The following is a 12,434-nucleotide window of genomic DNA, read 5'->3' as shown; positions in this document are numbered from 1 at the left end:
GACAGTGGCCCCTACGAGAGGGTTTCCTCTTTTCTGTCTAATGCAAAACAAGTCCGGTCTTTTCTATTTTCGACATTAATGTATGCCTGCTTATTAGATATATCTTTAGGGAGCTTGATATAGCTTGACCCTCCTTTTACCGTATCAGAGACATGTGTATGGATGTTGAAGTGTAATATTCGGCTGAGTGCTTTAGCTGACCCTCTGACTTCCGTCTCAGAAAACTGGACCAGTATAGCACTCAAGATGGATTTACAAAACTTGGTGATTGATGTGCTCCGCATTATCACACCACCCCCCCCCCCCTCCCCAAAGACAATGAAGAGTTGTCTCTTCAACAGCAGACTTAACTTGATGTGGGGTGGGGGCTAATTCGATGCAAAGCACCGCACTGCATTTAATGGTGGGATACTGCGGATCATTGACTACCTCGAGGAGCTCCGTTTCCATTACAGGAAAACCAACAGGGCTGCGGTACCCTCCTGCTGGGTTCTCGATCCTCGTGAACGAGATTTGCACCTCAAAAGTGTCTGCAATCACCGAGTACTCTAACTGTGGTATCGCATCGCTGACCTGATACCCTTCACTAAAAGGATGGGAGAGGGTTCAAATGGTTCAAATGGCTCTGAGCACTATGGGACTTAACATCTATGGTCATCAGTCTCCTAGAACTTAGAACTACTTAAACCTAACTAACCTAAGGACATCACACACATCCATGCTTGAGGCAGGATTCGAACCTGCGACCGTAGCAGTCGCGCGGCTCCGGACTGAGCGCCTAGAACCGCTAGACCACCGCGGCCGGCGATGGGAGAGGGAACTGCCACTAGTCATGGGTTCGTTCACTATCATTACTATATGATAGTATATATAGTATATATATAATATATATACTATATACCTAATACTAGGTGGAGCTGGTGATATGGTGTGTAAGCCTGCAGTTGTGCAATACCTGCAGATGGTGGATGGGTGGAGCCAGGGCTGAGGCGCCGGTGTCTGGCCAGTGGGAACAGCTGGGCCCTCTGCGAGTTGGACGTAGCGTATAAGACTGTGCTGAGGCTGTAGGCTCACCCCCAAATTGGCCAGTCCACCACCAATTGCTGAGGTGTCGGCAGTCATCTGATGCTGCTGCTTGCCCCCAAGGGCGACCAAGGATGGGGAGAAACGGGGGTGCGGACCCAGCGATGGTTGACCTCATGATGCGCAGGTCCAGATGGGTTGAACCTCGGCCGATAGCTTCGTGGTGATCAGAATGATGCACGGCTCTGCTCGTCGCGCTGGAGCTCTAATGACAGTGCGCCGTGCTGTGACACCTGCCACACGTGCTACGGCCATCTGAGGCTTCACTTCTGTGAAAAAAAAATAATAATAAGCATTGCGTTATAGAACATGTTTATGATAATAAGAATATGAAAGCTAAGTCACCTTCTTCGTTCCTGGACCACAGCTCAGTCACAGCAGCCAGCTCTTTGGCGTGAATTTCGGGATCGGAGTTCCCATCCGCCACAAACTGTGGATCAATAAACGGCTCGCACTGAAATTTCGCATTTAAATCATCGATCCGATCCAAATCACCTGTAACAGAGAAAAAAAGATTAGAATTAGGAAAAATGGAAAATGTATGCACACAAAAAATGTATTTACATATTGATGGAATCGAATCTTACACAGGAGAGATGGCTCATCCTCCTGGTGAAGAACACCATGGTCTAAATTAGAGGGCAGTACTGCACCCGATTCATCTACAACACCAACAATGAAGTATACGTTATATTACGGTATTATTGCGAACTCGAGATATTACGAAAACACAAAACAAATTTCATAGTAAGGTTTTTCAGCTGACAGGGTCGGATTCCCCCTTCTCAGCGCATCATCCAGAGCGTCCAGCACCTCAGCAAAGTATGCCGAAATGAGGAGAAAAACAAATTCAGTTTCACGCATGCACAGAGAAGTTCTGTATTCTAAACAGAACTTCACATACTAAATAACACTCATACAAAAGTAATAACTTACCTGGGACCTCGTTCAGGCGAGGGCGCTTCCCCTCACCGCTGCAATTGGCTGAATATCTCCTCATGATAGTTGTAAAAACGAAATGCAGACAGACGGACTGGCTGACTGTATTGGAATGAGGGGGAGCACAAGTATGTTGGAGTTAATTGGGTGCCGAGCGTCCTCTCACGTCACCAAGACGCTAATTAATGGGTGTTGAGTTTCTTGGGGTGAGCCCACTAGCATCCCCGGCGACTGAAACCTGAACTAGCCAGATGCATCCCAAACCTCGAAGAGACCTGAGTCTCTGATAATTTATGGATTTACAGCGATAGAATTCATACTATGAGTAACGATGCTATTTCGAATACACGTTGGATGATATTGAATTCAGGCTCTGCATCTGGAGCCATTATGTGTATTACGAGCTCAGTGCATCAGCAGATATTTCAGCTGCGGAGAATGCAATTAGAGCTCGGAACACTAGAAATATTCTGGCAAATAGCTGGATGAAGGAAGGGAGTATTTTTTACAACCATGCGAGAATGTTTTCAACACTTATTGTGCGGTTGATGAGATATGGCATCTCCCTCAAAGTCTGCGAGCTTCGTGATTTTCCACGGTGAATGTTATACACGAGAAATTCTACGTTGCTGGTATTAACAGTAGTGTTACTTACATTTAGCTTTGCTTCGTAAACACTGAATCAAATTATTTACAAAGTCTTCAGATGATAAAACGGAGAATTTTTCTATTTAGGAAAGGTGTACAGTGAAAATGATAAAATTTCAAGTAGCGCTATCGGTGGAACCGATGGCTTTATGACAGCTAAAAGTTTAGTAAATTATTCTACCATAATGCTGGAATATTTTTACGTCGAATTTCTCGAAATGTATAGTTCTAACTAAATGTAAACACGTTTTTCCTAAGTGTTAGATGTCTCGAACTCTTCAGAGCTGGAGTTAAAATATCTGCTAGGCTTAAGAGGTGTCTTTCATTGCCTCGTTAAGTCTGGAAATCTTTCTCAGAGGTGAATATCATCTTAATTGACAGGTGGAATGATACGTGTAAGAGAATAATAAAGCGTTGAACGCTAGAGGGAAAGATATAGCTCACTGTAAATTATTTTTCCCTCGTTCTGTCACGTATGTAGCAGGATAATGGAAAAAATTTTCTCGAAATGCATAGAGCTGGAGTTAAATATAGATGTATTTCATAGTCCGTCAATGCTTTGATAAGTCCGGAAATGTTTTCTCGATGTTATGAAGTGTAACGACCAAAGAGCTTTGAAGGAGCTCTTTGTTCATCATTGTTAAGAACACCTGTGTGTTTTCATTAGCAGCGCATTGCCATTGTTTACGTCGTTCCTGTTTTTGGGAAAGATAAATATCTCAATCCCTTTTAAGGAGCTTGCGATGACGTTGTTGTCGCCGTTATGAAAGTTTTCTCGGACTGTCACAGTACCTGTTTGTGTCGCGGCGCCATTGGGACTGCATGTGGGCGAGTCTTTGTTCTTATAGGTATCAGTGTGGCTAGACGCCCGCCGGCGCCGGCTGGACTGAAAGTGGCGAGTCTTAGTTCTAAAGAGGTATCAGCGCGATCCGTCGCTCGAGGGGTGGTTGAGAGGGGGTGCGGAGGCAGTGACACACGCCGCACAGCGCGACTGAGCTGCACAATCACGTGATCTATCATGGCGCGCTCTAGCAGAGAACTCGCGAACTATCTCAGCTTTCAGTCTGCAGGATCGGAGGCAGTTTTCTTTTGTGGGGTGCCATCTGAGACAGATGTTTCCATGCGTTGTGTTATGCAAAACATTTATTTGCAGGACCGTACTCTTCGTCTTCATATTTTCAAGTTTTAATGCTCGCTTCCATTCTTCATGCAGGAGGCTATGGGTGCATTCCTCGGCTGAATGAGTGCATGTAATACAGCTATTAAAACGCGCCCTGTCTGGTATCAGCATTTCCTCATGCTCCTTCCACACCGACAGCTCAACAAGCACTGAATCTCAGCCTCTTGTTGCAGTGGCACCACACTAAGCCACTAATGCTGTAGGTAGATTGTAAATTTAAACAAATTGCCACAAATTGATACAAATTTAAACAAATTATATTGGAATTTAATGGTATCATGAGCAGTCTCTAGCTCACCATAGTAACCCCCCTCAGCTGCAGGAGTAGGCCCTTAGAGCAAAATACCCTCCAAAATTCGAAATTCCTGCCCATTTTCCAAGAGAATGACGCACCATCATGCAAAAATATCGGAAAGGGGGGGGCAGGGGACCCATAGAAGCACATAGTTCAATTTCCCGCCAAAATTCAGACTTCCTACCAGAGCGGCGTGGCACTTTCCCGCTAAAAGCTGCCAACTTGGATAACGGTACTCTCGTCATCAGCTGACGTCACGGCCGCCTTCTTGGATGACGTCAGTGGGGCCTCACCAGCCTAGTTACACTACTGCCCTGTGGCGACGGTTTTTCCTGCCACATAGAATTGCAACTCTAATCGTTTACATACTCGCCAACGGCGTCTTCGAGTAGGAAGTTACGTTGACAACCAACTGTGTCTTCTGGGTGCTTCATATATTTTATCCGGCAGGAAAAACAGATCACTGGAAGAATCTCAAGGAAATGTAATACCTACGGAAGAACTAACTTGTAAAAGCACCGTTCAGCCGATTCTTTAGTGCTGCTACTCAGTCAGGGACTCTTACCAGGAGGATTTAATAGAGCAGCGCGATCGTCACAGGTTTGTGGAGCATCCATGAGGTTGTCCTGAAGATTTTAGTGGCAAATGCTTCAGAGAGAGGGTTCCTCTTGTACGGTAGAACCTCGCTAATCCGATCTCGTGATGTCCAACTCCCCGCTTAGTTCGACCATTCCGTTTCCAGTTGGGATGGGTTGTTCGGGGGAGGAGACCAGACAGCGCGAGGTCATCGGTCTCATCGGATTAGGGAGGGATGGGGAAGAAAGTCGGCCGTGCCCTTTCGAAGGAACCATCCTGGCATTTGCCTGGAGCGATTTAGAGAAATCACGGAAAACCTAGATCAGTATGGCCGGACGCAGGATTTAACCGTCGTCCTCCCGAATGCGAGTCCAGTCACTGCGCCACCTCGCTCGGTCCATTTCCGGTGTTTGCTTAGACTTAATGACTCGTCGTCTGCTATTTAGAAAAGATTGCTGTGTGGTGTGGCAGGTGACAGTTGACGCTAAATAACGAAAAGTGTGAGGTGATCCACATGAGTTCCAAAAGAAATCCGTTGGAATTCGATTACTCGATAAATAGCACAATTCTAAAGTCTGTCAATTCAACTAAGTACCTAGGTGTTAAAATTACGAACAATTTCAGTTGGAAAGACCACATAGATAATACTGTGGGGAAGGCGAGCCAAAGGTTGCGTTTCATTGGCAGGACACTTAGAAGAAGCAACAAGTCCACTAAAGAGACAGCTTACACTACACTCGTTCGTCCTCTGTTAGAATATTGCTGCGCGGTGTGGGATCCTTACCAGGTGGGATTGACGGAGGACATCGAAAGGGTGCAAAAAAGGGCAGCTCATTTTGTATTATCACGTAATAGGGGAGAGAGTGTGGCAGATATGATACGCGAGTTGGGATGGAAGTCATTAAAGCAAAGACGTTTTTCGTCGCGGCGAGATCTATTTAGGAAATTTCAGTCACCAACTTTCTCTTCCGAATGCGCAAATATTTTTTTGAGCCCAACCTACATAGGTAGGAATGATCATCAAAATAAAATAAGAGAAATCAGAGCTCGAACAGAAAGGTTTAGGTGTTCGTTTTTCCCGAGCGCTGTTCGGGAGTGGAATGGTAGAGAAATAGTATGATTGTGGTTCGATGAACCTTCTGCCAAGCACTTAAATGTGAATTGCAGAGTAATCATGTAGATGTAGATGTATATGGATCAGTAGGTGGTTGACCGTTGACATGTGCGGTTGTTGATCAGTTGTAGTATCAAGTAATTTGTTTCTAGCTTGAGCAATAAGTTTTACTGCGTATGTAGTTGTTTTATAAATTAGTGACAGTGTTCATCTTACATACTAAGGTATGTGGAACCAAATTATGGCATGAGATAAACATAAACAATCGATGTCTGCAGCGGAGAAACTGAAACTGATTGAAAAGTGATAAAAGCGCGTACCTTCTAAACATTGCAAACGAGGTAGGGGTTGCCATAAAAATAGTTAAAGAATGAAGAAAAAGTAGGAAAATTCTTGTAAATCATGCAATGACGACTGATGATGAGAAAGGACTGAAAATATGCAGGCTTTTGAAGATGTCTAAAAGTGAAATTCTAGACAATACTTTCTGGAATGTAGTTTGAGCAGGAGTGAAAAGAGGAACTCCGTTGTCTGGACCTATCATCAAAGAAAAGGCACTGATTTTGTATCAAAAATTAGATGGAGACAGTAAAAATGAAAAGTTTACAACCAACGAAGGCTGCCTACATCACAGGAGAAAGACGACGTGGTATTCCAAATGTAATTATTGCCGACGAAAAGCTGTCTTCTGGCGAAACAGCTGGCAATTAATTTGTCCCAAAATTTGAAAACTTAGTGAAAGAGTTATTTAAAAGCTTTATTTCTTCCTGCCAGCTTAACATGTCTAATCCAACCCGTGGTCCAGAGGGTCGCTGAGTGGCTGGAAAGCAGTATCTTCGAAAATGCATTCGATGATTTTTACAGAGTACACAAGAAGGCAGCAGTTTGTTTCAGCCGATGAAATCAATAAAAATACAAGAGGTAATCTATACAATTGCGGAAACTTGAAAAGGAAATGCCGACATCGACGCTTCAAAATTTTGGCGAAAAGTGTGGCCAATAATGAATGAAAATAGAGTCAACAACGAAAGAAGTGAGTGAAAAGAATCAAGATGAAACAGCTCATGCAACAAGTGATGAAAGTCAAGAAGTAGACACTCCAGCGATTTTAAGGGATTTGCAAACTTTACCAACGGACGTTGAGCCCAGTGACGTGAGTGAGTGGACCAGTATAGCTGACTTTGACTGCGCAACAGAGGAAAAGACGACCGAATCAGCTCGAACAACTATTGAAACGAGGAAGATGATGACGGCAATGAAGACTATCGCTCGAGTATCACATACTGAGGCTAAAACTGCATTCGATATAGCCTTTCAATAGATCGAACAAAATTCTGCGTCTACGCCAAAAGACATTTTGTGGATTAGGAAACGGCGGAACATCGCGGGCAAACAGAGGTTGTCTACTGAGCAAAAAAACATTACTGACTTTTGTATTGCTGCTTAAAAACAGAATACTTTTTACCTCGTGATTTATCATGTTTTAAACAGTTGTTTGTCAGTGGACTACCATAACAAGGTATGCACAGGTTTTTCAACGGAGAATGCTATATATACTTTCAATGAAATATTAAATGCTCTGAGTAACCGAAAGTCACCCGTTGGGATTTTTTGTGATCTCTCAAAGGCTTTTGATTGTGTAAATCATGGAATACTTCTAGGTAAGCTCAAGTACTGTGGTATGAATGGAACAGCGCTCAAATGGTTTAAATCATACCTAATTGGAAGAATCCGAACGAATTCAAAAGTAATAGCAGTGTACATGGCTACAACACTAGGAGAAAGGATGATCTTCACTACTCAAGGTTAAATCTAACTTTGGCTCAGAAGGGGGTAAATTATGCTGCCACAATTTTTGGATACTGTAAGTGGGTAATTCCCCCCCCCCCCCCACCCCCACCCAAAAAAGCCATATAGCATTTAAAAGGAAATTAAAAGAATTTCTGAATGGCAACTCCTTCTACTCATTAGTTGTATTTTTGGATAGAGTAAGTGAGTAGCTAGTTTCCCCAGCCCCCAACAAAAAAAAAGTGTCATGTAATATTTTGTGTAATGTAATATCTTGGATAGACACCTTTTATTAACCTGACACGTTCCACATCATTACGAAGTGTCGTGTTCATGATCTATGGAACAAGTACTAATCTAATCTAATGTAATCTAACATTATACAGATGTATTTCAGAGTACTTGCGCTACTGTGCATTACACTTTCGTGTAAGATTTTTGTCTGTTTGAATGTTTTCTTTTCGTTTTGTTACTGCTGTAACATGGACTAGTATTTCAGACAGTTCTTCCAGTAGAACATTAAAGTTGTGCTGCATTACGATAGTCCGTCTTATGCTGCAGCTGCTGTGCGGCATGGGATCCTAACCATGTAGCACTGATGGAGAAAATAGAAAATGTGCAAAGACGAGTTGCTCTTTTTTATAATTGCGAAGTAGGGGAGAGAGTTTCACGGATACTGTAGGCGAGCTAGCGTGGTAAAAATTCGAGCAAAGGTATTTTTCGTTGCGGCGAGATCTTTTCACCAAATTTCTACCATCAGCATTCTCCTCGTAATGCGAACATATTTAGCAGATTCCAACACACACAGGGAAAAATGACCATCGTAATACAATATATCAGAGCTTGCGCGGATAGATTTAAGTGTTCATTTTTCCCTTGTGCTGCGTGAGAGTGCAACGGTCGAGAAATAGTTTGGAGGTTATTCTGTGAGCCCTCTGCCAAGCACTTGGACGTGAGCTGCAAAGTAGCTATGCATGTTCTAATAACCCTAGCACAACAAAGGTCAGCGTTTAATAACGATTGTGGTGTTGCTCACGCTGCTAAACACTGCATTTTCGGGCAACATCAGTCATATTATGTGGCAGGTGTCATTAGAGCACAGTTAATAGTCATTTCATGTAATAATAAAAAGCTAGGCACTGATCTTTTTGTGTTTCCCACACTGGTCTCGTCGTAAAATCATGGCTCAACCGTTGAAAATCTAGGTGGTTATGATTCCAAGCTCGGATGCAAAGAAGCCTAGGTTTTATTCTGCTATATTCAAAAGTTTTGTAGATGCGCTTCACAAACCATTCTTGAAGATTACACTTTTACTGGACAATGGTGATGTAAAAAAAAATAATCAGCACTCCGAATTTTACACTTCCTTTTAATCGCAATATCACGTGACACACAAACATCACTTCACAATACAAAAAATACTTGAAAACATCTTCCTCACATTTTATAAGCCAACTATAAAATGCATCTTTCCAACATGACGTCCAAGACTTGACCTTTTCAAGGGCCGACTCTCTAACAACTCAACAAGTAACTAACTATCGCTTACGCGCCCAAAAATCAGAGTTACAAGTACGTCAAAGATCATAGTGACAAAAGAAAGAATACACATAAGAATAATATCATTGCAATATAAACATATCGATGTATCAAAAGTGAAATCAAATCTGAATGTTGTCTCAGAAATATTTTAAGTAGTTAACAGAAATACAGTAGAATATTACTGGCATCGAGAGGTTCAGGTGAGGTGCCGCAATGGTTGCGCAATTCAAGTACCATTACAAGGTGTCGCTGTTAACGTACAGTCACGGACACAGTTCTTATACGTAGGGTTACGTGTAAACTAGCGGAAGGGTTTCGCGCTGAGTTTCGAACGTCACACGCGGCGCTGGAGAATCCAGCGTGAACGAGAACTGCCGATACAGCGGAAAGTGCGTCACAAGGCGGAGTAACGTACGCGGATGCCGTCAGTTCCCGGAGACCCGCTTCTACACAGGAGAACTATACATCCGCACGTGCAGTTTGGGCGTCACTTTTCAAAATTTAATTTATTTTGGATATTTTCATTCGTGTTTTCTTTCTTCCGAGTAAATGAATGTAACTAACGAAGATGAAAGCTGTCTAAGATAACAAAGTACCAGAGCAAACAACTATAAGTTAACTAGAGGCATGGCGCAGAATACGTCACAACGTGCTTAAATCGTTTCTTTCGTAGAGATATAATTGTGATGAAACAACGTAAAATCATTCAATTCTTCTCTAAAGATTTCTGTTGGGATTGCTGCTCTTATTGTTTTGTTGATTCATGTAAGTGTAATCAAACTGAAAATATAATTTCAAAGAAAAGTATTACTTAGAGTTAAGTGCTTCATATTGATATCCTGAGTCATACAGTTTTCCATTTTCAAATAATCAGTAAAATTGACCTTCAACATTATAACAACTGAAGTTGTCGTGGGAGAAATTTTTAGTTGACTTCACTGGCAATTGGTGAGTCAATTTCAGCTGCAAAACGGAACCGGCATCTTTTCCAAATTACATTAAAGAAGTCTCATAGTTTTTCTACAGGGGCTATAGTCATTACTCATTCGGTAGCCGAGGTTACTCGACCTTTGGCTTGGAGTCGACCAGTTAGGAACAAAAGACATTAACTTTCATAATGCAATGTAAAAAATATAGTGTGTTAAAGTATTTGTAGTATTCAGACTTGAGAAACATTTTTATTACAAAGAGTCTTGAAATATCCAGAGAGCGTACTTATACGTAAAACTGTTTTGTGCTTCACCCAGGAAGTTGATGTTGTTGTTGTGGTCTTCAGTTCAGAGACTGGTATGATGCAGCTCCCCATGCTACTCTGTCCTGATTAACTACTGCAACCTATATCCTTCTGAATCTGCTTAGTGTATTCATCCCTTGTCTCCCTCCACGACTTTTACCCTCTACACTTCCCTACAACACTAAATTGGTGATCCCTTGATACCTCACAATGTGTCCTACCAACCAATCCCTTCTTCTAGTCAAGTTGTGCCACAACTTCCTTTTCTGCCCTATTCTATTCCGTACCTCCTCACTAATTACGTGATCTACCCATCTAATATTCAGCTTTCTTCTGTAGCTCCATATTTCGGAAGCTTCTATTCTCTTCTTGTCTAAACTATTTATCGTCCATGTTTCACTTCCATACATGGGTACACACCATACAAATACTTTCAGAAAAGACTTAGGAAACTGATATAACTAAATAAAATACCTACAGTCTACCACCACAAAAAATTTAAGATGTACTAATAGTACCATTTTTTAAATTTTGTTTAGTCATAAGTTGCAAGTTTAAGGGACTGCAGTGAGCTGTATATCAACAGCAGAACGTAGGAACGCCGAAACACATGCGTTCCCCAAAGTTTATTTGTGAAGAGAGGATGGGACATTTGTGAGAAACTGCTTTCTCCACGCACAGAATTTGTTGTGTCCACACTGTATTAGTGTTCATAGTACTGCATAATTTGTACCAGGATGGAGTAGCATGGAGAGCTGCATCAAACCAGTCTCTGGATTGAAGACCTCATCAACACCATTACAGTACTAAGCCATGTATTTGAAGAGAAATTTATCTGACTTCAGTGACCACCAGATGCACTGATACCCCATAAATCATTTTGCGATACAGTTTACTCTGTTCCGTGCGCCAAGAGACAGGGGGTAAAGAGATCAAGAGGATGTTGCAGTGGGGGTAACTCAACCATCTGATTTACGCAGTAATGTACACGTCCAGAGAAATTACAGAAGAGTACTTAACAAATATAAATTTGTGGTCGTCCTACTGACAAATACTAATTTCCAAGCACTCACATAAGTACACATCATTCATATTTCAAGTACTACCGTTTGGCTTGAATGTCAGTGCTGGAATATTTATTACTACGTTAGATTTGGCTTTAGGCCAAGAACTGAGAGACACAGTGATTTTGTATTTAGATGAAGATAGGAGGAAAGGTGCTTTTAAAAACTTACCCCAAATCTTCACAGCTCAAGAAGAAGAGCAAGAAATGACAGCACTTGTATACAGAACCATACACCTAATTTCTTGTATATCCAGAAACCTTGAAGCAAGACAGGCTACACCATCACATTGATTTGAAAAAATATTTTCATAAGCGATTTCTATTAAGTAGTACTAAGATTTTCTCATTGTGTTGAATCTTTTTTTTTCCAACTATGTAAGAGAAGTTTTTTCACATTAGATATTAAAAGACGTTTCTTAATTTAACATTAGATCAGTGACTTGTGACTGGAGAAAACATGTGTAAATACAATGAACAGAGATTTTTGCTTAGAGCAAATTAACTTGTACATTGTATATATATGACATACAATTCTGTATAGAGGTGCAAACATAGATTCAGACCACTATCTAACACAGATAAAAATGAAATTTACCTCAAAGAGAGTCCACCATAAGAAAGTGCACCAGCAGAAATTTGACATCAGAAGAATCAAAGAAACTAAGCTTGGAGAAGAAATGGAAGAAGTCCAGGCAGATACTTGGAGAAAATTTCACAATAAAATAATCCAGAAGATTTAGTCCCCCTGAAGGAAAACACAAAACATCCGTGGTGGGGTACAAAGTGTTATAAAGCTTTGGAAAAGCGAAAAAAGGCTTTTCTTAACTACAACAGAAAGAAAACACTAGGAAATCTTCAATACTATTATGAAACTAGGAAACAAGTGGCGAAAATGATTTGGCAGACCAAAAGAAAATACCTGGAAAACTAACTGAACTTAATGAAAGAGAACTTTCGCAACTACAACAC

General features: G+C 41.5%; 1 long non-coding RNA gene across 1 annotated transcript in view; it reads right to left on the bottom strand.

Moving 5' to 3' along the window:
• Nucleotides 1-1,434: 1,434 nt before the first annotated feature.
• The window catches only part of LOC126483605 (uncharacterized), a 117,273-nt gene continuing 106,273 nt past the window's right edge, over nt 1,435-12,434 (bottom strand). The window contains exons 2-3 of the long non-coding RNA XR_007587742.1: nt 1,671-1,745; nt 1,435-1,578 (exon numbers count right to left, since the gene is read on the bottom strand). This is a non-coding gene — a long non-coding RNA (uncharacterized LOC126483605). The remainder of the gene's footprint in view (nt 1,579-1,670; nt 1,746-12,434) is intronic.

The sequence above is a fragment of the Schistocerca serialis genome, chromosome 6 (genome assembly GCF_023864345.2).
Source record: "Schistocerca serialis cubense isolate TAMUIC-IGC-003099 chromosome 6, iqSchSeri2.2, whole genome shotgun sequence".
Lineage (NCBI taxonomy): Eukaryota > Metazoa > Arthropoda > Insecta > Orthoptera > Acrididae > Schistocerca > Schistocerca serialis.
This window is presented reverse-complemented; position numbering and strand designations above follow the sequence as displayed.